This window comes from Anolis carolinensis, chromosome 4 (assembly GCF_035594765.1).
Source record: "Anolis carolinensis isolate JA03-04 chromosome 4, rAnoCar3.1.pri, whole genome shotgun sequence".
Lineage (NCBI taxonomy): Eukaryota > Metazoa > Chordata > Lepidosauria > Squamata > Dactyloidae > Anolis > Anolis carolinensis.
Window position 1 is genome coordinate 149668711 of NC_085844.1, and position 27570 is coordinate 149696280.

Here is a 27570-nt window from a genome sequence, read left to right on the forward strand (position 1 = left end):
AACAAAAATCCATCATAAATGGATATAGGATTGTAGATAGACAGATACATAGACTGATAGATTTCAAAATTAAAGATTAAAATATTAATCTTTCTAGGTATATAACTATAAAACATTAGTGGTTACATTTCGTTAATAGTAATTTTAAGAGCTGATAATTATAGCAAAAGCTACCCAAACTAACTAAAAGCCTACTGTCAGGTACCATTTAGAAACAGGAACAGCTTTAAATTAAAATTAGCACCACTATGAAATATCACATGCAATCAGTATGCTGGCTTGAGGTACATATTTTTAGAACTCAGGTTTATACACACACACACACACACACACACACACACACACACACACACACACACACATTAATCAAAATCTTAGCAGTGAAAAAAGGAAAGGGATTTTAAAAAAGAATTTACATAGAGTGTATATGGAACAGCAATTTAGAGATTAGAATGCTACTAGCTATTGCTCAAAGTACAGATTGAGTCTCTTTTATCTGGAAATCCAAAATACTGCAAAACCATAAACCTGTTGCCAGCTTCCACTTTTGGGAAGGTGGGACTGGTTACACGTCCTGTACACATTGAGTTTTTCCTTGGGGACTCCTGGCTCCACTTCTGCCAGAGATCTGGTGGGAAGAGTGGAAGCAGAAGAGGGTAGGATTTATGGTCCTACAGGCTTGTGAAAGCACACATCCCCTATGCTTCCATGCTCATCTTCCATTTGGCCAATGTCGGCATGTGGCAGGGTGGGCACCCTATAAATGGGGTGTAAGAATGGAATGACATCATTGCCCATCACCTGTATCCAGCCAACAGAGAACGAGAAACGGCTCACGAGTGGGGGGGGGGGATTTCTAGCAGTTATGGGAGAGGGTCAATGAACTCTTACAAACAACCAATAGTTACAAACAGGGGTGAGACAACAGGAAGTGAGAGAAATCTACTCTTAGGAAGGGAAATTCACTCCTGAAAGAATTATCATGGCAAAAAGGTGTCTCTACTGAAGCTTTATCACTAAACTTTGTTTCCAGAACAAGCCAATTTTTTCAAAATCTATTGTCACAGGGACAGAAAGTGAAGTGAAATCTTCTGAACAAGGGCACAGAGAGCCAAACACCACAAGGGTTTTAACTCTTCCTTATGCTATCTAAAGCTTGTATGTGTGTGTATATATATGTGTGTGTATGGAGTTGGACTATGCACCTGTCCTGATTTACAAACAAATTCCACTTAAGAACAAACCTACAGAACAGAGTTGTATGTGGATTTGTTTTCTTCTGGTACCCTTAATACCTTGGGTACCTCCAGGAGCCTGTAATGGTAGGGGTTCCCCGTACAAAAACCCGCCTGCAACAAAAGCAAGCGGGAGCCGATTTTGACTCCTCCTCCCCTATTCGGTGTCACAGCTGAATCTTTTTTATTTTTCTTTATTTTCCTGATTCTTTTTACTTAATGGGACTGACTAAGAGTTGGGGACCTGTGGGACACTGGTTGGGATGCACGTGCATTTGGGGGCTTTCACCCTTTTAGCTTCTTTTTCTCTTTCCCTTCCTCTCCTTCAGAAAATACTTCTAAAAGATAATAATAATTATTAATAATAGTAATCCCAGCAAAAAAAAAAGGTAACTTTCATCTCCTCTAGAGTAGAAAGTAGAAACATCTTTAAGGAAGCAAAACCCCAAGCAGAAAGGAGATTGCAGGCAAGAGAGGGAATTTTTGAGGAAATCCAGGAAGGATAGTTCCACTGAGCTCCAGGTCATTGCTCTTCCTTCCCTGGACCTCTTTAAAATGCCTTAGAAAGCTGTGTGGCACGCTGCTGTTGTTAGGAGAGAAAGTGTGAGCACTTGCCTCTTCTGTAGAGTAGAACAGCTTTAAGAAGCATTAAACCCAGTTTCCTCCTCTGCAAACAGAAGGGAAAGGATCCAGAATTAAGAGTTGTAACTCTGATGCTTTTTTAAATCCAGGTCTTATGGAAGGGGAGCCTGTGGGAAGCCCCCCTCTTCAATAAATGGCTGGATAGGGTGCTTTCTTAACCCTGTTGCTGACACCTAGATTCCCTTGAAGGGAAGAAAGGAAAGGCTTCTAGGGGAAAGGGGAACCTCATAAGTTCCCCATTGCTACCAATGGACCAAAAAGAGCTGTTTTTCAGATGAAAATGCCCATTCAGCAGCACACCCATTTTCAGGAGACGATGGAAAACGGATATGGAGGTTTCCAGTATCAGGCAAGCAGAAATGGATAGCAATTCACCAAAAATGCACAAGCCTACTACAGAACCTATCTATTTTGTAACTTGGGGAGTGCCTGTAGAAGTATTCCAAAATCCACAAAAAACCCAAAAATCTGACACTTCTGGCCCAAAATATTGTACATAAAGAGGACTCGACCTGAACTTATTTCTGTTTGAGCCTATAGGATAGAATTTGCAAATTAATACAGTCACTGCAATACAATAAGAACAATGACTGTGGTCTCAACTCAACTTCTTTGCATATGCTGATCCTAACTCCGCTGTTTTTCATCTTGTCTATTGCCTTCCCTGCCTCTCTGCAACTCGCTCCATCATTTCTCATCATAGTTCCCCTGGCTTCCTATTATTCCTGCCTTAAATCAATTTGTGATTTTTTTTAAAAAAAATCACAATTGCCCACAATGCACACTCCACTTTATTTCTGTCTCTGTCTTGCTCATTTGGGAGCAGACTTGGTGGTGCCATCCTAATAAATGAGGGCTATTTTGGGACTGGTCCAAATCCTTTAAAAATGAATGGCTTGATCCTGCATCCTGATAATCCAACTCCTCCTGCTGAAGATGAGTCATACTAAAGTATGACTTAGCACAGTAATGCTCAGCTACAGCCTCTGCTAGCAGAGGGCTATGCAGACTTAAGCCTTGCAATCTGATCCTCAGGGCCACTTCAGTTCAGATGATAACCATCCTCATAAGAATAGGTCATAGGAGTGCTGCATGGTTTTCTCCCTACCAGAAGATAAGATGAAGGGTTGCCATTACGACTGGCAGGGCAGAAGGTGGGGAGTAATATCCTGTGTTGCAGAATTAACCTTCTTCTTGTACAATAGGAATTCTTATTCGACTTCTCCCCATGACTCTCACTTTTCCTCTGGATCAGCTCCAGAGAAGCCCGCAACCCAAAGCAGATGTGGGAGATGAGAACTACAGGGGTGGGTACAGATGGGGACATAGCCTTGAGTCACCAGTTTTCCTGGGTCATCTCCTAATTGGAAATGAGGGTGCAAATTCTTCTTCCATTTTGTAGATCAAGACAAATAGAAAGCGCTGTGACCAGTCTGCAAGGCTTAATTGTAGATAAATACATATAGGTTAGACCATGGGTGTCAAACTCATTTTCATTGAGGGCCACAAGAACCCTATTGCTTTCTTCAAAGGATTGTTTGTAACTGTAAGAGTGTATAAATTTAATTATGTTGCCCTGGCATTGAAATCTTTGTTGGCCATATAAAAAGTGGACTTTCATTTTACACTTGTGGGTTAGACTAGATGTGCCTTATCCTACCTCCATAAAAAGATAAAGGTAAAGGTTTTCCCCTGACCTTAAGTCTAGTTGTGTCCAACTCTGGGAGTTGGTGTTCATCTCCATTTCCAAGACAAGGAGCTGGCGTTGTCTGTAGACACCTCCAAGGTCATGTGGCTGGCAAGACTGCATGGTGCACTGTTACCTTCCCACCAGAGCGGTATTTATTGATCTACTCACATTTGCATGTTTTTGAACTGCTAGGTTAGCAGATGCTGGGGCTAACAGCGAGAGCTCACCCCACTCCCCGGATTCAAATCACTGATCTTTTGGTCAGCAAGTTCAGCAGCTCAGCGATTTAACCCTCTGCACCACTGGGGGCAATAACAGTGAGAAATAACGGTGCACTCATTTCACCTTGAACTTGGAATAGTCCCTTTAGATAAGATTTCTATCTGAATTTCTAAGCAGGAAAATATGTCCTCCCTTACTTCTTCGGGAATGTATATTTGAATGACAATAATGAGTAATCATACTATTTTTTATGCCTTCAAGTCATTTCTGACTTGTGGCAAACTTATCATTGGGCTGAGAGTGTGCTATTTGCCCAAGGTCAACTAGCGAGTTTCCATGGTGAAGCAGGTAATCAAATCTTGTCTCCGTAGTGTAATGCTCAAACCACTACACCATGCTGTCTCTTTAACTATAAGTGGTACTCAGGCATAAATCTTATGACCATGTGCTGTCCTTAGGTCTCGGGTTTTAGCCCAGAAATCTAAGGGTCTGGGACAATACTGACAGGACAATCCAAGTAAAATCCACGTTTTCATCCTTTATTTGACTATCAGCAAAAGTGAATTCCCCTCCCCCAAAATCCCCATACTCCTAAGCTCTCATGTCTATGCTTAAGAGCTGAGAGATCCCGTGAAACAGATTTTTGTGCTCTGAGATGCAAAAGAGTAATGGAATGGGAAGTCATATTTTAAGAGTGGGAGTCCAGTTGTGCAATGTGAGATATTTTAAGCAAAACAGAACCAGGAAGTAAACTTTTGGAACATACTCTGCTTTAAAAAAATGTCTCCATGCCTCTTAGGCTGTATAGAGCGCATTATTAGTTTGTGTAATAAATAAATAAATGAATAAATAAATATAAACCAGATGTTGGGATTGTTGTGGTATGTGTGTTCCCCAAGATAACATGGGGAGAGGACAATACTGAAGGAAAAGAGCAAAGTACAACTCCTATATCCATGGGACAATTCCCTGCAATTTCATCTATCAAAATATATCTGGAAAATTACCATTTTTTTCCGGATATATATCCTCTCTGGGAATTTTCTAGGTCCTCCAGAGTAACTTCTGGAAGAAGTCTGTCATTTCAACAGTGTTTGCTATTATCCGCAATTTTCAGTTTTCACTGAAAGTTCAGGAATGTATCCCATCACAGATACAGGTGTTTGTGTCCTATTGTATTGAACTGAAGGAATAGATGGTTACCAGAATGCAAGCCTATTTGGTCGTACGATAGCACCTTTTCAGTGAAATAATTCTACCCACTTTTTGTTTATGTGTTATTTATTGTTGTTGCTTCAACCACTGCTGTTTCTACCTACTACTATTTTTGGCTGGAAAAAAGTAATTTCACTCAGACACAATTTCTACTGTTATTTTAAAAGGCTTTAAAATCCCTTGTGTGTTATTTATTGTTTCTTTGAACATGAACAACTATTCATTATCTATGTCCTAGAAACAGAAAAAATAAACTTACAAATTCACTTGACTTGGCTGCTCTAAAATCGTTAAGATGGACATCACCATTTGAAGGACTAAGGGGATCTAAAACACCAGTTGTTGCAGCTCCTCTTAGAACCCTGAGTAGCTAAGACAAAGAGAGATGTAGCCAACAAAACATGACACTGTTGGACCAAGTTAAGACCTTCACATCAAACTCATATGCAAGTTAAGGAAAAATTGTAACTCTTCTAAGGTTCACATCTGTGTATTCCATTTTGAACATATGATGACTTTGGATCTGTTGCACACTAGTCAGTCCAAGAAACCCATACATTTTAAAAACATTTTTCTAACCCTTACGGATGCAGAGAAAAGATTGAAAATAATGGAAAGAATCCATCGACACCTCACAAGAAAGAGTTTGGTAGGGGACCTCACTATAAACAGAGGTGGGCAAAGTGAAGCCTGCCTAATGCACGTGATTCCCTACATAGACCATTTTGAGGTCTCCAGGACCTGCCTTGCACTTCCAAATCTTGTTCTCTGTTGAATTGAAAAAGAGGTCTCCTCTATTTAAAACAGTCCCAAAGTATTGTAAAATTCCCCCCTCCCCATGATAAACCACAGGGTTTTTTTTTTACAAGGGACTTTTGATGGATGGAAATTGAGAATTATGGCAATCTTGCAGAGACAAGTGTCCTGCTCTACATTTCTAATGAAGGTGTTATAGGATAGAGTTGAATTTTCTGGATCTATCTAGTATGTAAGACAAAACAGATTGCTTGTGAAGACAGCTCTTACACACTTGGGCCCTATCTCTACACTGACTATTTAATGCAGTTTGAATCTAGCTTCAAACTGCCGCAGCCAGATAACAACTCCCACAAGAGCAAATGAAAGAAAGCCCTCAATGTACAGGAGTTTCTGTAGTTTAAGTTATCACCATCCAGGCCTCAATCTGGTCCCAGGACCTTTTGAACGGTGAAATCATCATTATCAATAATGGTTTGAGACTGCATTAAATGGTCAATGTGTAGATAAAGCCTTAATGGTTGTGTAGAAGAGGGTATTTCAGCAGCTATTGCTGGTAATGCAACCAGGTTACAAGCAAGACTTGCCATCGCCAGTTTTCATTTTGACAACCTTAAAAAAGACATATGCTGCCACAAAGGTACATGAATAAACTCAATTTCCCAAATTTATTCACAAAATGGAATTTTGCCTGTATCAGGGATGAATTCTGATGGGGGTGGATTGCAATGTTATCGACTTGCCAGATGTCAGTGCTCTTGATCAGTCTTAATGTCTGAAATACAGCTCAGTTTGTGATTGCTTGACTCTTTTTGCAAGGGAGAAAAATAGTTCAAGCTCTCAGGTTCTCCTCTTCAGCTCCTCCACCTCCACCTGAGGCTATTGCACTTTGATGCTTTTCACATGCTCCCCACAATATTAAGCTGCATAAGGGCCAGGTTGTGGTTTGAGAATGTGTTTGCTTGCAAAGCCTCAGGCAAAAAATCTGTAACTTCACCTCTGATCAAAGTGACACCACTGTCTCTTGGATGAACATTCGGAATTGATTGGAAAATTGTTTTGATAGCACTAGAAATGGTGACATGAATGTTGGGACCAATGCGTGTTTATCAGGGATTTCTCTGATTTTGGCACCTCTGTTGGTGCTTCAGAACATCATGATGACATTGAATTGACTGCAAGAAAATGCTGGCTAAGGAGTCATGCAAAGCATGAATTTGTTTTATTTTCTGTTCATCTCAAAATTGGACATAGATATTTAGAAGTTCTAAATCAATAAATGTTCAGATATGATCTAATTTTTTTTTGTTTTTTTATTCAGGCATTCATATTGATCTTGCTTTTCTTTATGCCACACCCCTATCTTCTGGAAGTATGTGTTTTGGGGAGAGGTGTTGTGTTGAAGACCTTCACAAGGAAATTTCATTAGCTCATTAAGTATACGTCTTAGACCTAAGCCAAATCTTTCTCCACTGATGCCTATATTTGAGGAAAATACAACAAAACAAAACAAACCCACAGGGCAAAGCAAAGCAGAGAAATTGTCTCAGAATGCTCAAGGAATAAAATCCAAAGTCAGCTTTTGATGGGATGTAATGATTTCATCACATTTTATTTGATATTCAGATACTGCATTCAGAATATAATTTCATTAAAAGAGAGGGGATTAAATAAAAACAAACAAACACATTTCATATTATTATATATTGCTCAGATAGTTCCACATCACTATATGAATATAGTCTAATATATATCCATAAAACACATGGATCAAAATCCAATTGTTATGTCCGACCAAAGTAAATGCGTGGACTAGAAACCATGGGGCTGATATGGATGTAGACTTACCTTTCATTAATTGATTCAATGGATCGACTAGAACATGGATTTGGGATATTTTTCTATGAGGTCAAAGAGACTATAGCTGAACTTTTTTTTAAAGGAAATGTGTTACAGATATAGTCCTATTATCTAGATCTAGATCTATTTATTTCCTTCTGCACATGCAGAGGGTAGAAAAGGGAAGCTCCCCATTTCTCTTTAGTACATACCACATTTGTAAATTGTATTCAAGTCTGCCAAACTATGGTTTGTTGTAACCAGAGTTAGCTAAACTGAACCATAGTTTGATCCACTTAGACACATATCACAATTTCCCAGGTTGATGCATAAGATGTAACTGTTGCTTGTTAGTGTTCTTCTCATGCATGAGGGGAGGAAGACAGCAGGAACTCATGAATCCATATGCCCCATTGATTTCCCGCCCAAATATGATTGGCTAAACAAATGACTGTCTGAATTAGGATGTTCTTGCACATAAAAATATTGGGGCTTGTCAAATGAATATCCATGCAAGCAGTGTCCAGATACCAGGGATGCTATCTTTAATTTGTGAAATCAATCAGATGAAGATTTTGTGATCAATCTGTGAAGGTCAATTTAAAACTGCACAGATCAATAGGTGAAGGTATGCATTAAAGATATGCTCTTTAACTTTTGGAGTGCTTAAGTTCTGTTGGGTTATGATGTTAGGGAAGCAGATTAGAAATGTTTGTGTCTTTCTATCAAGAACATACAACAGTTTTTGTAAATACAGTAGATAGCTTCTGATATCTTTTTTTAATGGCCTCAAAAGGACATTTATAACAAGATTTAATAATATGGAGTGTCCAATTCCTCCCCCCACCCAAATCTTCACTCATCACTGGCTGGACAAACAAGACTTCAAGTCATTTGTAATATACCAAGGTAATCTATTTTGGCCAAAAGAATAAAGAAAGAAACCCAGAATGTTTCAGCCTTTTATTTGCAGTAATATTCACAAGAACACCTAGAATTAACTGGGGTTTTTTTAATAGTTGAAAATAGAAAGAAAGGAATCTTAAAATTAGACAATTCATTTCATTTTATGCTAGTGGATCACTGTGAAAATCCTATACATGAAAAAAATATTTTTACATTTATACTAAATCTTAGTGTCAGAGATGCCATCAATACAGGAATGCACAAACGCAGCAGACTAGTTACCTGGATAGTAATGGTTGGCTGGCCACTTGAAATTCTGCATTTTTGTTCTTTTACCTGGAAGCAGATTTGGGGATATTTTGTAGAATGAACCCAAAGGTGCTCATAAATGTTAATAACACTCCTTGAATAACATCATCCCAAATCTGCAGCTGGCAAGATGTCCCTAGAGCAGGCTATAATGGAGAGCCAAAAGAAGGAATGTATCATGAAAAAGGTGGAGAATTTACTTAAATTTTGCATATGTTGAATCATAGGTATTGTCAAACTTAAATAGGAACGCTATATATGTCATAGAGTGAGGAGGTGTATAGGTAGCGTGGCTTATAGCCTAAAGGTAACTATAGTAGTCTTCTACACTACCTGTTGATAAGTAGCTCCAAGATCCCTTCTCTGCTTCAGACATCCATTTAAATTTGTACATGGCAGGAATAGGTCATCAGGGGTTTCGATAAAGGTGCAATCTTGAGGAGCATGTAAACAAAGTACAAAAGGAAACATGTACCTCATTGTTTATTGGTATCATCCAGTATTCAGAGGTCTCATGACCTGAAATGTAAGTTATAATGACTGTTGCATCTAATAGCATAAGTGTCTATGGGTGGACCTGGAGTGGAGTGGACAAGAAAATTGTCGGGTGGGGAACATTTGGTGGGAATGGCTTGTCAGGATTATTCCAGTTTATTTCAGTCCATAGTGGGAGAAGACATTAGCTATGTCTCCAGGCATTTCGGCCTGTTAGGATTTCTGAGAGTTGAAGGCTAAAACATCTGGGGACTCACAGGTTGAGAATCACTGCTGTAGTCCCATCAATTGAATCAATTGCTTCATGATGAGTCAACATTATTATAAGACCCATTGATTCAGTGAGTCTTAACAACAGGATCCAAGATTCTGGTTACCCCCAGCCATTGTATGATGTCCCACTAACAGATCTGTAAACCTTGTTTTGGCCTATCTAGAAAAAGTGATGAACTGTTAAATCTTAAGTAATGCATTTCTGATGTTTTTTGGCTTGGCAGGCCATGGAAGTCACTTAGGCCTGAAGTAAGCCCTATATCACATAAAGACAGGGCAGGACACTTGTAGTAGACCAATGTTGTTGGAAAGTGACTCTCTCCATCTCTCTCTATAGGCTACACAGACTAGGGCTTCTTCCACATAGCTGTATAAAATCCCACATTATCTGCTTTGAACTGAATTATATTGCAGTCTGGACTCAGATAACCCAGTTCAAAGCAGATATTGTGGATTATCTGCCTTGATATTCTGGGTTATATGGCTGTGTGGAAAGGCCCTAAGGCTGACAGATGTTGCAATCCAACCACAAATGCAGAGGCACAAATTGCTCACCTCTCAAATGAAGGAAAAAACTGCACTAAATGCCTTTAACATATCCTTAATGTAATTAATGTCTTCCATGCAGTAGGCCAGTAAAATGCTAAGAAGTTTCTCTTTGCTAAGAAAGGTCCTCCTTGCAAGGTCATGGCAGCCTTCCACATTTTATCACCTCCTTAATACCATGTAACATTATTTATCTTTAGATTTAATGCTAGTTCAGTGATCTCTAGAGACTAACATTGCGAAGCATATTAAAAAAACTCCCCAAAGCTTTCTGAGCATTGCTTGGAGCAGCGAATTAAAGTCTTCTGTCCAATTCCTTTGTCTGGGAAGTGGCATGGATGGTACTAATAAATCAAAAATTTGTTTTCAAGATTCATATCAAATGCTGTGAAACAGGGATGAAATTTTCAATGCCCTTCTATTTCATAATTGTTTCTATACATGACCGGAATGCAGAATTGTCACTGCATTCACATTTATTCTGTCCTCCTGTAAGATTCTATCTGAGTTTAGAGCAGTTATATTCTGGTTGTGTGCGCATGCTAGTCACAGTGGTGATTGTTGCTTCCGTTAATTAAGAAGAGACGTCTACAAAAGAATGTGTACATGTAGCCCGCTATTGACAGGCTGCTCATGCACTAGCAAAACAGATTTTTATAATGCTGCATTTTCTTATGCTGATATATGTATAGACACACATTTAGAAGGAAGAGCTCCAATTTAAATATGATCCCAACACAGCTCACCATAGTGTGTGGCTGCTGAAGGGAAATATGTAATGACCATATGACCCATTTGTGTTGTTCAATCAGTTGTTGATGAAGGAATATTTCAACACTCTCCTGCTCTCCATTCTTAGGGCTCTTTGGCTACAATCCCCTTGGTGACTTATGCCAGTGTAAGTCCCTTTGTTGTATGTTGCACAAAGAGATATCCAGTACCAACATGAATGGTACATTTTCCTTTGCTGAGAAACAAGAGTCAGGTGTCAACAGGTTGTGAGATAAACAGCAACGAATTGGCCAGTGAGGTGTGGTGGGTACAGTCTTGTTAGTATGTTGGGGACAAAGATGAAGGCTTTGCCCTCCCTGACTTTCAATGGAAGCTTTATGTTTTCATCTTAAACATCTCAGCTTTCACCTTAAACTGAAGCTGGACTGAACATCCTCAGACAGGAGGCAGCCATGTATAACATGAAGGGATTCAAATAATATGTTTTAAGGCTATTTAACCCTCTAGGATAATCATGTTTTCTGATATCATTCTCCTTTCTTTGCTGGCTCATCACTAAAGGAGAACATTGTGAAGATTTCACAGTTTTGCCATACATCGGTTTGGCTGATAACAGAGCTGCATTGGAATAAAAACAAATTGAAATTAATTTTAAAAATGAAGACACTTTATATTACTGATGTCAATCAAACAATCATTAAAGGGCTATTTAAAGAATTTATTTTCCACAGCACAACATAATCAGTTTCTCTTCCTGTCTTCTAAATCATCATGTAATGTATAGTACTGTGTTCTGGGGTCTATAGAAAGTGTGCTTTGATTTCTAATGGTGCTCAGATCTGTTTTGTTCACTTGGTGTAATTTGGAAGAGGTCATGTGATCTGTCCAAAAGGTGTATGTATGTATGTGTGTGTGTGTGTGTGTGTGTGTGTGTATACACACACACACACACACACACACACACACACACACACACACACACATATATATATATATATATCAGCTAGTAATGCAGATTGATAAGAGGGTGGAAGGAAAGAAGTGCCACTTGCTTAGTGAGCCTATATATATATAGGCTCACTAAGCAAGTGGCACTTCTTTCCTTCCACCCTCTTATCAATCTGCATTACTAGCTGATTGCCAAAGGAAACCAAGCAGGATGAGTGAAAAGGGGTAGAGTGGGGAGCCATCTTTTGAAAGATGATTTTGAGGAGTAGAGTGTTGTGTGGTTTCCAGCCTGAATAGCCATGTTCTAGCAGCATTTTCTCCTGATGTTTTACCTGCATAAGTAGCTGGCATCTTCAGTGAATCTGGAGATGCCAACCACAGATGCAGCTGAAATGTCAGGAGAAAATGCTGCTAGAACACGGCCATACAGCCCAGAAACTACACAACACTCCAGTGATTCCAGCTGTGAAAGGCTTTGACAATACATATGATTTTGAGAACTGAATAAATGTAGTTTTGATACTCTTTGTAAAATCATACTTGGATGTCCAGAGTGGGTTGGTTCTTCTGGAAGATATCAATTAAAAAATGAAAGTGTCAAATGCAAACCTGAATCTCTCTTTTGTCTTCCCAGTTTCCTGTTGACAAGGAGAGATGGAAGGAGAGGGGGAAGAAGAGAATGAACAAAGGAAGAAAATAAAGTCTGCCTGCTCTTAGTCCTCCTTGATCAACACTCCAACCCCTTCCCAACATTGTACCTTCCCACATGGAATTGAGAAGAGCAAGCAAATATGGAACATATATGGCAGAAGTATTTCACAATTCCCTCCAGGCCCATACTCACCTATACTCATTCCTATCAGTTCTATCTGATGTTCTGATCAATTAAAATGTAGCCTCAGAATTGCAACACACCATATATGTGTATTGTAGCAGCTCAGAGTTCGAAATGTTGTTGTTGTTGCTGGGGGTAGTCAATGGCCATGCTGCCCAAGAGATTTTGGGAGTTGTTATTTTTTTTTAAAAAAAAAATCCTTTTGCAATCTCTGTCACAATCACAGGGGGATCCAACTTCCACCTGCTTTACATCTTGAATCACATAGTCTAAATATATGCACAATTAATCTCTTGGCCCCTTTTGAAACTTAAGCTTTTTTTTTTTTTGCTTCATTTGATGTCTTGCAAACCCCGTGTACCAAACTTTGCTGCACTTAAAAGAACAGATTAAAAAATCTTTGTCTTGCAGCAATTTCATTTGTCTATAAGCTGTGCTGTAGCAATCACACACCAACAGTATGGATTTCCAATGCCATACAGCATTCACTTGGGGAAGAGGGAAACAGCATGTGGACCACTTTATGTGGTCAATAGGGACCTGTTCACCCTTGTGGCTTCTCTGCCTCTGAGAAATGGATCTACCATTCATTAACAACAGTATCAGGAAAAGCAAATAAAAGATAAGCAAGAATGACCTGGAGATAAGTCAGCTCCTTTCCACTACCATGGCTAATAATCATTCCTATGCTATATTTGATGAAACTCTTTCACACTACTGTTAAATTGTGTCAGGTGTGATGAAGAATTTCAACGTGTTCTTTATAGCGAGTGGATGGAGTCCAATATTCCAGGTCATTCTTTGAAGCATCATTCTTGTTTGGGGTGATAAGACATTTTTTGAGTACTAAAATGAGCCGTGAAGATGCAATGGGTTAAATCCTTGTGGCAGCTGAACTGCTGACCTGAAGGTTGGGTTGCTGACCTGAAGATTGCTGGTTCGAATCCGCGAGACAAGGAGAAACACCTGTCTGTCAGCCCTAGCTTGAATGGACACGAGAAAAGCCTCCTAGCAGGATAGCAACACATCTGGGCGTCCCCTGAGCAGTGTCTCTATAGATTGCCAATTCTCTCACACCAGAAGCGACTTGCAATATGTTCTCAAGTCACTTCTGACACAATAAAAAATACTAAAAAAACAATACTTTGTACAAAAGGGATCAATACAATATTAAGCATTATTCAAACAACAAAATTGTTCAAAAAACAGATTTTTCAAGTGTTGGAAAACCTAATGATGGGAATCCTGGAGTGATGAGAATTTTTGCAGATTAGGACTTATTCTGCCCAAAATTCATATACGGTGTTTTAAGCAGCATTTTCTGCATAGAGATCAATTATCATATATTCTTTTGAACAAAGTATTGTATTTTTACACTCAGAAAATACTATTTTCTGTGTAAAATCACCATGTGCAGAATTTTCGCAGAATAAACTCCTAACTATACTATTTCCTGCCTAGTAAGTACTGAATTGTAAATACACTTTACAAACTACAGGTTTCAAAGATGTAAACATTAGAAAAGATTTATATTTCTACTTCCAGCCAACAATTTATATTGTACAGTCTCCTTCAATCACTCACAGAATCTTACAAATGTAATGTTCCATAGCCTCCTCTGTTCTTCCAAACATGTTTTACATCTTTTTAAAAACTTATAAAAGAAAGAGTGGAATTGCTACACAATACATTTTGATTATTTATGCTAGGAACTCTCTGTTGGGAGGTATCATAGTACAAATATTGCATTATAAATACTTCACTCCATCCATTTCAAAGCAATGAAGTTTTAAAGTACTGACTAAGCATACAGAGAGAAAAAATAGAGAGACAATCAATAGCATAAAGTAAAACAAAGCAATTAGCAAGTGACTCAGGAATAGCAAAGGCAACAGCTTGGTTGAAATGTGATGCCAAACCATGATTTTACAATACAAAAGTGACCCAGGAAAGAGCCTTGGAGATACACACCCCCTCTTATTCTTTATGCATTCAGGGAGATCACTTGCTTCCGGGTTTGTGGGAAATCATAGTTTACTGTTATATCAGTACCAGCAAACTAATGATTGCCTTTGCTCTGCAAACCAGGATTGCAAAACACATGAGGTTGATGCTCCTTTTATTCGCTTGCTTAAAGCCCCAAACTGTCAATTGGCAACACGTTTAAACGGAACCCTACAAAATATTAATATTGTTGCTGATGCTCAAGATGGAGTAAGATATCTGAGCCAAGTATGGCATAGTAGTTAAAGAGTTGGATTTGAGTTTGGGAGATCCAGACAGGAATCCTTATGGCACCATAAACCTCATTGCATTATTGTAAGAATAAAGGAATATAAGAAATTGCTTAATTAATACTGAGTTGAATCATTGGTCAAGCTAGGATGGCTCATGGGGCCATCACCTCTGATTGGCAGCAGATTTCTGAGGTTTGGGGCAGGATTCATTCTGCTTGACTGTGTGCTCTTCTGCATGTAAGGACATGTCTTACCACACATTAATATCTCTGCAATATGGCACTTAGCCCCCTTCCACATTGCCCCTATATCCCAGGATCTGATCCCAGATTATCTGGCAATGGAGACTCATATAATTCAGTTTAAATCAGATAATTTGGGATCAGATCCTGAGATAAAGGGCAGTGTAGACGGGACCTTAGTTTCTCTTAGTAGTCTCCCATCCAAGTGCTAACCAGGCCCAGCTTCCAAATCGGACAAGATCATGTGTGCATTCCATGTGATGTGATAGTATAAAGACAGTCATGTATAATGCACTTAACAAACTAGAGGAGAGTCAAAATACAATGCTGCTATTTTTGGGAGAAAAAACAATTGGAATATTTTGCAAAAGCTAATTGATTCAGATTTACCTTTCTGACTCATTCTTTATGCATACTCCATACTCTTATGGAATTGCATTTTTAATGTTTTATGCAGGATTGAATTGTCTATCAAGCAATTGTTACTGATGTTTATTCAGTGTGCATGTCACAATGAACATGTCACAGTGAGGTGTAAGGATCTGATATCTTTTCAACAAATTCAGAGAAAGGTTGAGTCTGAAAACTCAGTACAGTATATATGAATGGTTAGTGGTCTAAAAAGTGTGCAAATAAGTTGTAGAGTGGACACAAAAACTTCTATCTAGGATTGTCAGTATTCTCATGTGAAAGCTAGCAAAGAAGCATTCACTGTAAGGTAGAGTAGAGGTGGGAAACTTTTATTATTCCATTTTTTTGGATCCCATGCCCATAATCATTTACCATTGTCAAGGCTGGCAGAACACTCTGGATACAGTTCAATATTTCTCACTCCTGATGTCAGCAGGCCTTGGAAAGCTGTTTCAAAAGTAAGTTGTTGTTCTTATAATCCCTTGTTAAGTTGTAATTTTACTATACTGCAATAGATATATTCTGCTGTCAGTGGTGGAAGCAGAGTTAGACATAAAGCACATTGGCTTTACATATTATGTATTTCACATTTTGGTTACACATTGCATGTTGCAATTGTACATTGTAGTTGTGCATTGCACAATGGCACCCAGCCATTGATATATGTAGATCGGTTTTTTGCTGTTCTACATGAGGGATGCTTAATGCTGGTATGACATAAAATTTACACTATGCTGATGAGATGTTGGATCATAACTATAATTTGATATTGTTGTAAGTGTTGGAAAAGGAATTAATTGCAGTAAGTGACTTCCAAGCTCTGGAATGGCCAGGTGCAAAAGAGGACAGGGGTCTTACATTTATTACAATTGTGCAGAAACAACTGTTATAAATGTAGTGATATAGGAAGTTATATCTGCTGAAGTGCCATCTTCTACCCAGCTGTTAATAGTATCAAATATATTCCATTTTGCACCCATTGATGATTGGTGGTAGTGAAGATGGTCAGGAGTTTAGCATGGTTCTCAACATGGAGTCCCCAGATGTTTTTGGCATACAACTCCCAGAAATTCCAGCCAATTTACCAGCTGTTAGGATTTCTGGGAGTTGAAGGCCAAAAACGTCTGGGGATTCCAGGTTGAGAACCACTGCTGTAAAGTTGAAGTACAAGACTTACTTCTGAATAGGTCAACACCCTGAATAGCTTCTTCAAAGTACAAACTCAAACCCAGAATGAGTTCATCCAATTGGTGTAGAAACTACCAGCTATCTCTTTTTGCATGTGGTCACTCACATTAACACATTAATTGGTTTCTTGCTTCGCTGTGGAAGAGAAAGCCATGCCTGATACAACAATGTCTTACATGTCCTTTTCTTTCTCTGCTTGAAAGGGGACCTCTCTTCCACAGTGTGATGAATCTAGTCATTGAAACTGTTTTGCCTTGCCAGTCAGATATAACCTCTACCTTTATATGTCCTTCCCTTCTCCTCTGACTGTGCAAGCTAAAGTTGACTACTTGCTTTCCTTCATGACCAAGCCAGCCCCTGTTAAGGGAATAGAAACACAGCCAGCTTTGCTCCTCATACAAATGCAAAACTGGGACTAATCCTTCTATTCATGCTGGCACAGCTTTTATGATTCCTTTGTCAAACACATTAATGACACTGGCCAAAATCCAATGGTCAATCCCAGTTAGGATAATCCATTGAATCAATGGCATGACAGTGCTTGTATAAGTGTATTTGATTCAATAGGTCCATTCTAGTTGGAACTAACTATTGGACTGAGATCTTTGTGCCGCCTTTCCACAAGCAATGAGGATGATGGTGATTTCCTCATCTAAACATGCTTTCTAGTCTCCCATTATTTACAATACAATCCAACCACTGGAACTCCATTATTCTATAATAAAAATTCATCTAAATCCCTATAAAACATATGAATCAAAGCCTTTGTTCATCACACATTCAGTTATTGTTAATTTTTTTACAGAAAAAACAGCTGGCAAGAAGCTATTCTATTTAAAGAATTTTTCACAGCCTTGTACGGATTTACTAGAAGTATCAGTTAGTCCTCCTCTTTGCAGATTCAGATTCAACAATTTATTGGAAGTCTGGCTGGCTGCTGCTATGGAGGGACAAACCTTTCCCCTATCCTGATTGAGCCTTTCTGATGTGAGCAAAATGTAGTTAAGGGCAGGGCCTTTTGCATTCTCTGCCATAGGGCTCCCCGGCTTCCCAAACTACATTTCCCAGAGTTTTGCACTTTCTTTTCCAGCGAACTCTGCTTTCTCCCTGCTTTCCCTCACCTAATGGTGAAAGGCTATTAAAGTAAAGAGGAAAGGCAGCCTTTCTGGCTTTGCGTTACTTCCTTATGCTGAAAGTAAAACTGACTTTGGGAGGCTTCCGAGATTTACAAAATGCAAATGAAAAAGTATTAGGTAAGTTTAGATTCTTAAGTTTTTGGCACAGGCCACGCCCAACCCATGTATTTGATATTGCATCATAAATATGAATCTAACAAATTTGATATGACCTATGAGGACTAACGAATAATTACACATCTCTACTATTTACATTTAATAAACTATTGGCAATGTTTTTCATGAACTTAAAATGAATTATATTATGACAGGAATGTAAGGAAAGATTATTCTTTTTTCTTAGTAACTGTACCTGTTTTGTCCAATTTTGTCACAAAACATGTCTTTGTGCCACTTGCTAGCATCTTGATGTTTAAAAGTAACAAAACGTTACTTAGCTACTTTTGAAGAAAGAGAGTTTTCAACTTTAAAATAGCAATTATGATGCAACTGTATTATCCTGTATACTGTTCACAAAGCTAGGTGTATAAATTTGAATGGGAATTGGAATTTATAGAGTGGTTAGAAAATTGCTAAGAAGAATAAACATAATGACATGTTTAAGTCATGCTCTGGATTCTGGAGCATCATCCTGCCATCATTCAGTTATGGATGGCTTCATCACACCAATGTATTCATTCATTTGTTCATTCACTTTCCAAGGCATGTTATTTAGTTTTTAAAAGTAACTTTCCAAGAAGCATTAATAACTAGAAAACATCCATGTTGAAAACATCAGAAAACATATTTGATTTTGAAGCCAATATTCAATTATAAGTGAGAGCGGGAGATTAGCTATTTTGGGATGTCATTGTTTTCTTTCATATGACACATGGACACTTTGTTCTGTGCCAGATGACTGTAGCTTTGGTTTAATGAAATAATTAGTCTCATGAGACTGTTGACCTGGTATAATAAAAAAGTGTCTTCTCCACATCCCAACCCTAATTCTAATTCTCACCTCTTCTGAAATGGGAGCACTTCATCTTCAATAGTTAACATGTCATATTAATGACAAATCTTTTCTGCTTCAGAAAAAAACAACAACACTTCACTTATTTCACATCAGTTGCTGGCTGTAATAGCAGAAGCTATGGAAGCATGAATGATTTTCGCAACATGAGTTTGAAAACTGCTTCACGCATTACGTTTGATGACATGGAGAAGATTAATCTCAGAGATGGGAAAGGAGCATGCTTTGGTGCTTACTAGCCACGAAGGCATGTAATAGAACTTCAAAAAAATAACTTGGGGAAAGCAAGAAAGGATATGCTTAACCCTTTTTCCATTCCCCATATTCTCTGTTTATGATTTACTCTGTGGGCAATAAATGCTCCATATTTAATCTTGTGCTGGGCTGAGTAACCAATTTGAGATGGAGATTCAGTTGCCAGATAGCAATTCCCCTCCCCACCCCATAGGATTTCTTCACATGGGGTTGCAATGGGTGAGTATTTCGATCAGGGGTGTCAAACTTTTTTTCACCAAGGGTCATATCAGCCTTATGGGTGCCTTCAAAGGCCTTTAATAATTGTATAAATGTAACTACTGGTATGTTGCCTTGTAATTGAAAGCCTTGTGGACTACATAAAATGATATGTTGGGCTGGATTTAACTTGCAGGCCTTTCATTTAACATGTGTGAGTTAGCCCCTTTAGACCCCTTCAACACAGCTGAATAAAATCCCACATTATCTGTTTTGAACTGGAATATATGGCAATGTGGACTCAGATAACCTAGTTCAAAGCAGATATTGTGGGATTTTCCTCTTTGATATTCTGGGTTATATGGCTGTATGGAAGAGCCCTTAGGCTACAAGAAGGGTTTTTAATCTAACCCTATAAAAATCTGAGGAAATACTCTCAGTCTCAAGTTGCACATATTTATGCTGTTATGCATAATTTTCTAGTTGGAAGGAAGGAAGGAAGGAAGGAAGGAAGGAAGGAAGGAAGGAAGGAAGGAAGGAAGGAAGGAAGGAAAAAGATTACATTACACTGATTTTGAAAAAAAAATCCATGTACCACTGTTCTACCACACCTCTTCATGTTTGACTGTCCATCTACTTCTCCTACTGATAGGAGGACAGAAGAAGAAATCATATTAGAAAACTCAAAAGGACTAATGGGTAGTTCAACGTATTTGAGAACCATGTAACCTTTAATCAAGGATGAAGTCCCCCCTGTTCCACTGTCTTTCAGAACATAACTGCCCAACTATGTAACATAAGCAAATGGATTATGTGATGAATGATGCAACCAAAGAGAGTGAGGGTGTCAAGGATGAAGATGGGAACCTAAGCTAAGTAAAAGGGAAAATAACATGGAAACATTCAACCTAGAAGTCATTATATGTACAGCTAGAGCCTGTGATATTTTTTAAACATTCTCATCATTTGGTAGAAAACCCTAACATCTTTATGTCTTTTGGGTATTTGACCCTTCTGAGAGCACTATACCTCCTAATATCATTGTAAGTGTTACACTATGAGGAGCGGCTTAAAGAGCTGGGCATGTTTAGCCTGCAGAAGAGAAGGCTGAGAGGAGACATGATAGCTATGTATAAATATGTGAGGGGAAGTCATAGGGAGGAGGGAGCAAGCTTGTTTTCTGCTGCCCTGCAGACTAGGACACGGAACAATGGCTTCAAACTACAGGAAAGGAGATTCCACCTGAACATCAGGAAGAACTTCCTCACTGTGAGAGCTGTTCAACAGTGGAACTCTCTCCCCGGGGCCGTGGTGGAGGCTCCTTCTTTGGAGGCTTTTAAGCAGAGGCTGGATGGCCATCTGTCGGGGGTGCTTTGAATGCGATTTCCTGCTTCTTAGCAGGGGGTTGGACTGGATGGCCCATGTGGTCTCTTCCAACTCTACTATTCTATGATTCTATGATTCTACTTCACACTGTTTGTCTTCTAGCTATGCTGTTGCATCCAAGGAAAACAGGTGACTTCAACATTAGTGAGATAGTGAATCTGTTGTGGATTTTAGACTAAATGTTTATTTATTTCCAACATTTATATCCCGCCCTTCTCACCCGAAGGGACTCAGGGCGGCGTACAAAATTGGCAACAATTCAATGCCTACACATAATTAAAACAGCAATGAAAATCCAATTAAAACAATTAAAACTATATAAAAATATAAAACATATGATTAAAATCCATTCTTCCAAAATCCTCATGCTGTAGCCGTAAATCAGTCTGGGTCGTCTTTATCATTTAATCTTCGAAAGCCTGGGCACATAGCCATGTTTTCAGGGCTTTTCTAAAACTTAAAAGGGTTGGGGCTTGTCGTATTTCTCTGGGGAGGGTGTTCCACAGCCGGGGAGCCACCACCGTGAAGGCCCTGTCCCTCATATCCACCAGCCGCACTTGTGAGGCAGGCGGGACCAAGAGCAGGGCCTCACCAGATGACCATAGGGATCTTCCTGGCTCATAGGAGGAGATACGTTCGGACAAGTAGATTGGGCCAGAACCGTTTAGGGCTAAATGTTAAAGAAGCTATCCAAGGTGCTGAACCTTTCCTTGCCCATCAGAAAGTTGTTCAAAAATTGGAAGATGGAAGATCATATCTCATTCGATCCAGCACCTTTTTGGCCATAACCCTCTCAGAAGTCAGTGACAGATAAGAGTAATGTGTAGGTGTGCCACTAAGGCTCCTTTCAACTTATGGTGACCCCATGTTTTTCATAAGCTTAGTTAAGAAATACTAAGAGGGCTTGTTCAGACTTATCCGTAAATTGAAAATCTTGCACCAATGTTACATTTTGACTCAAAATGATGAATTCAGTATTAATATTGCCATATATTTTTCTTTTCATAAAGACGACCTGCTACATTTCTGCCTGTTATCAAGCTACTGAAGAGCAAATGAAAAGGGGAACGTTTGCAGTCTTGGGTATAAGAATTGTTACACTTCAAATGCAATGCCTTTTCAACACTGCATTCTTCTTTGTGCAAAATCAAATCCAGCCTCTTTATATCTATTCCAGTGTCATTACCAGTGAGTTGTGGACATTTTGCAAAGACATCAGGATAACTATATCAAAGCAAAAGTATATGAATGGCAGCAGCAAATGAGACTAAAACAGCAGCACTGCCTGAGCAGAGGGAAGTGGAATGAAGAAATGTCTATTAAAATGGGTCAATGATGACAGTCCCCTACAGAGGTGAATGTTTATGTCTATGAAGCAGTATTGGAAGGAATCCAAGGTCCTAAACCTAATTTGGGTTCCATGCCTTGATTTGGTTTAAACTACCACGCTGATATCTGAGCAGTTGCCAGTTGGCCTCCCCCATTAATCCAGTCTCTAACGATATAAGAAAAGTCTTGCTGCAAGGATCCTCAATTAATCCTTTCAAATGTAGAACCTAGAATAGAAGAAATTGAGAAATGGATTGCAGAATTGGGTCAAAACAAGCAAAATGTATTTCAAGTGAACTAAGTGTAAGGTTCTTGTTTCAAACAGCATAAATTAAATGTCCTAACACAGAGTGGGTGAAAACTGGCTTGACATTGTTACATGTGAAAAAGATCTTGTCTTAATAAGCAACAAACTAAACTTGAATCAATAGTGTAATGCAGTAGCAATATGTTAATGTATTTCTAGACTGACAGAAATAAAGTAACCAGATCAAGGGAAGTAACAGTGACATTCTTGCCTATTTTTCTAAACACTGGGAATTACAAACATATTTTCTTTTTAGGCTTCCATACTTTAGGATGACTGCAAACATAGTCAGATGACTACTCTGGCCCTTCTACACTTTCCTAAGACTGCTTCCTCCTGGGTTTGAGTTCCAAACCCATCACACAACCGCGGGTTTTCCCTCAACCAAAGGTTGACCCAGCATGGCATCCAGTCACCCCTGATATCTCTATTCCTCCCTCAAAACTTACCCAAGGGGTTCTGCTGGCAGCACAGACACCTCCGGAGAATCCTCCTGATGCTAGGAAATGATACATATTGGGGGTGGGAGGGGGGGTGGGAGAGGGAGATTCAAGCATCGGGGGACATCATTTCCAAGCAGCCCCTTTGGTAAGTTTTGAGGGAGGAATGGGGGCTAGCGGAGATGGGGTGCATGCCCTCTCATTCGGGCTACGGGATCCCTAAGAACCAGAATGGCAATGGAAATTGATCGCTGAGATCGTGGAACAGCTATTTGGCTTGACTCACTTACATTGCATTGAATTCTGACTGTCTTATAGTAACATGAAGACAATTTGTAATATTAAACTAGTCTTCTGCAACCTAGTCCATTTCTGATATGTATGACTACAGTTCTAATACTGGGTAGAGGTAATGTAGTTTCACCACTCCACAAAGTACCAGCTTGTAGATATTAAAAGGATGAGAACAAGAATGGGAGGAGAGATGAAAGTTCATGAATTTCTTGAATTTACTTCTAATGTTTTCTGCTCATCTTACATCAGAATAGATGTGGGAGGAACTAGAGAGCATTTAAGGAATTCAATGTTCACCAGTGGAAAAATGAAATCGTATTTCAATTTGCTATCAGATGCCCAGTATCTCCCACTTTGCCACTTCACCAATGTGCTTCCTTCTCATCTGAAGTAACAGAAGAGTCATATTCTCTGCATAGTCTTTGCACTGCGTAGTCCTGCTGGAGAAATGGTTGCTGCAGAAGATGGCGTTACAGACAATTCAGCTCTCAAGATGGGAGAGAGAGAACACCATACTAATCATCTCTCTCTCTTTTTTCCAGCAGTAATTTTAATTTAAAGCACTAGAGGAGATGCAATTTAGTACGATTTAAAGCTGCATTTGTATCATTATTTCCCTGTCCTGAATCATTACTATTTCAGTAACGGCTTGGAGAGAAGCCACAATCTAAAAAACTAAACAGAAATTCTCTTTTCTCAACTGCATCACCATGTGTGTATCATGTCTTTTCTCTAATAAGAACATTATACTATTAAAACACCACTGGCTAAGTGCATAAGTAAACTATCAATATACATCCAATGTTTTAGATATATTAAAATCTACTAAAATATTTTGACGGTAACCAAAGAGCATTAAGGCTGTATTTCTGAGTATAGAACCAAATCCTATGGATATTCCTATACTTACTGAGTATAGAACCAAATCCTATGGATATTCCTATGCTTACTTAGAAGTAAATCCGATTGAGCTCAGTGGAGAATACTGCTAAGTATCAATGCAGAGTTTCAGTCTTAAAACAACCAGGATTCTAGAACTGGAGAGCCAGACATGAATAAGGACATAGCATTTGCATGCTCAGGAAAAAATAGGTATTGCTTGCTGGTAATATCTATGGATTCATATTTTCCTTAAAACTATTAATAATACAGGAGTTCTCTCCTATTTTGCATCTTGATGCACTGTTCATTTAAAAAGAAAGACATAATTTGAAAGCCCTATGAGGAGCGGCTTAAAGACCTGGGGATGTTTAGCCTGCAGAAGAGAAGGCTGAGAGGAGACATGATAGTCATGTATAAATATGTGAGGGGAAGTCATAGGGAGGAGGGAGCAAGCTTGTTTTCTGCTGCCCTGCCCTCCAAACTACAGGAAAGCAAATTCCGCCTGAACATTAGGAAGAACGTCCTCACTGTGAGAGCTGTTCGGCAGTGGAACTCTCTCCCCCGGACTGTGGTGGAGGCTCCTTCTTTGGAGGCTTTTAAGCAGAGGCTGGATGGCCATCTGTCGGGGGTGCTTTGAATGCGATTTCCTGCTTCTTGGCAGGGGTTAGGACTGGATGGCCCAAGAGGTCTCTTCCAACTCTATGATTCTATGATTTTATGATTCTGTATTGCAAAGCATTAAATAGTGTAATGTTTCTCCGTATCTCTTGTATTTCTTTTGCCTGCCATGAATTAAATGTGAAGCCGAAAAGAGTTGCTATTTTGGACTACAGCTTCTCAGAACCTCCCAGCCAGAATGGTCATCCTGAATTGTGTTTAAAACCATATATCAAGCACAACAGCAACAAGAACAAAAGGAGTTTTTGGTTCAGCTGTAGCAAGAAAAAAGCAGCTAAATAACAGACAGACACATTGGAAAAGATACTGCAAGCCCAGGCATAGAAAAAGATAAGGAACTGCAGGATGCCAACACTGTTCAAGAGATACATGTGCATGCCATAACCATTTGGGACACAGGCTCAGGGTTGGTATATTGCCAAAGTGCTGGCAGGTTTGAAGCGACTGAAGGAGAACAAAAAAGACCAGTTAGGCATGCAGTCAGTACTGAGTTTTAGTCAAACCAAGATGTTTTAGAGCAAGGAATAGTCCTGACTCAAACATTGCAAGTGAGGCAATTACAAGGGCATTCCAGAGTGAAAAATGAGTTGCTATGGGACAATGTGAATACAGTTTTCAACCAGTACTGGAAGAACTTGAGGCATACCTGTGCGGATTATGTACACCTATGGAGGCCTGAAGGCAGCTTGATGTGGTTATCAGTTAACACATACAAACAGATAGGCAAGCAAAGATGCAAAGGAGTCATTCTATGAAGCATGCGTGGCAAGGCTTGTTGCTATGCAGCTTATTTTACACACTTAGTTCAGACAAAAACAGCAATATTGGTCAATTTGGCTTCTCTTCTCCCACCACTTCACATTTTTTTAAACTCTCAAATTTTCCCTATGCGGTAAATGAAGAAACATGTGAATATTGGCCAAACAGAACACCCCACCCTCACAAATAAAACCCACATTTTCAGCAGCCAGATTATATAGGTAGAACTATTTGTGGCATGAAGAGGACTATGTTTCACCTGCCTCCTATGTCATTGCTAAAGTGATTCACTGGGGTGTGTGTGTGTGTGTGTGTGAGAGAGAGAGAGAGAGAGAGAGAGAGAGAGAGAGAGAGAGAGAGAGAGAGAGAGAGAGGGAGGGAGGGAGGGAGGGAGGGAGGGAGGGAGGGGAGGGAGAGAGAGAGAGAGAGAGAGAGAGAGAGAGAGAGAGAGAGAGAGAGAGAGAGAGAGAGAGAGAGAGAGGCAACCCTAATTCATCACCAAAACATGGTTGAGAATCCATAGGGATTCATACTCTGCCTGGGTGAGTGAAGATGTTGTTTTTGCTTTCGTCCACATTATTTTTTTTTGAAGTTCTTTCTGACCTGAATCTGCAGAAATGCATGAATTCCATCAGAAATACATATGAATTTGATGTACATAATGAATTAAAATCAAGCTATCATCTCCCCATAGTTCAAATCCTAAACTGGAGGAAAGAGGAACATCAAGTGAGTAGGTGGACAAATGGCAATCTAGCTCCTTGTGGCAGACCCTTATCTTAGGGGCAGGCTATCTGGGACTGTACATGAAATATGTTCTGTCTATTGGCATGTGTGCGGCTGTGTGAAAAAAATAAAGAATTGTAAGTAGGCATGACAGCATGGGTGCCAAATTTTTCATCAGGATTCTAGGTGTTGACAGACAGAATACGCTAGCCCTATCTCATCCATCCTGCTGTCTTATATTTTTAGAATTAAAATCCCTCTCCCTTTCCATAAAAATGCACTCTCTGTGTAAACTGTCAGCACCTAAGGAGAGCATTTTCCCTAGTGAGGGTCAGTGCTGTGCCCTCGATAATGAAGACCCCATGACCTGAGATTTTTGTCCATGTGGCTCAGGAGCTGCTAGGACTGTTGCACACATGCTTCTCTATGTTGCAGTTTTTACAAGGGTGTGAAGGACAGATTGTTACATCCAATTCTGGAATGGTTCCCTGGCAGATCTAATGCAGGCCTTTCAAAAACAGGATTAAATGGAAACAGTTCTTCCATCACTATGTAATGGTGCCAGATTCTCAACTATTGTAAGTCACCAGGACTAAAATGCTGCATAATCGGGAATCTTTGATTCTGTAATGATTCTTGAGTTTCTTTGTTATGGTTGTTATATCAACACATTTTTAATCTCGCTCTCCCTCTGTGTGTCTCTGGTGGTAGGCTTGTGTTTTGTGAACATTAAAGCTAATCGTGATAAAATTGTTTTGACTAATTAGGAGGACGGATGAGCTAAGCAGAGACTGAAAGCCTATTCATGCTATAGAATTATTGTATTTCGACAACGTTTTCATTGTCATGGCTTCATGCTATAGAATCCTATAGAATCCTTGGATTTGTAGTTTGGTGATTTTGCTATTTTATATAAAAGACACCATTTTACTACACCACTGTATAAAGGAACTTGAGAATCTGAGGATTCCTAGATCTAAAACCCCAGAAGATACCAAGGAGTTACTGTACTAGTGGGTCACTGATTTCAACATTAGATTATGACTCTGAAGAATCATAATCTCTGCTCAAGAAAAGAAACCCACTAGACAAGAAATACTTTCTCAGCAGCAGAGCAACGCCCTCTTTGAACAAATCTTGGACTTCATCAGACGGAGCAAGGGGAAAGTGAAGGAAGGCAGAGAGAACTATCTTAACCCATTCCTTCCCATCTTTCCCCTGCTTTCTCCCATCTGGAATCTGATTGGAGTCAAGTAACACACAAATCATGAAGATGGGCTTTGGGCTCTGTATCCATGTGCTGCTGAAATGGAGCTCCACAAATTATCACAGGAAATGCTCTCACATCATGATGGCCTCCATGGGACTCCTATGGGGCTCAGTTTCTTAAGTACATGGAAATAGAGCCTGATGCTCATGGGATGAAGTCCCTTGCCAAGAAAACAGT

At 39.3% G+C, this 27570-nt stretch overlaps 1 long non-coding RNA gene across 1 annotated transcript in view; it reads left to right on the forward strand.

Moving 5' to 3' along the window:
• LOC134298307 (uncharacterized) overlaps positions 1-13057 on the forward strand; it is a 65342-nt gene extending 52285 nt beyond the window's left edge. Inside the window, exon 2 of the long non-coding RNA XR_010005320.1 lies at positions 12443-13057. This is a non-coding gene — a long non-coding RNA (uncharacterized LOC134298307). The remainder of the gene's footprint in view (positions 1-12442) is intronic.
• Positions 13058-27570: the final 14513 nt, after the last annotated feature.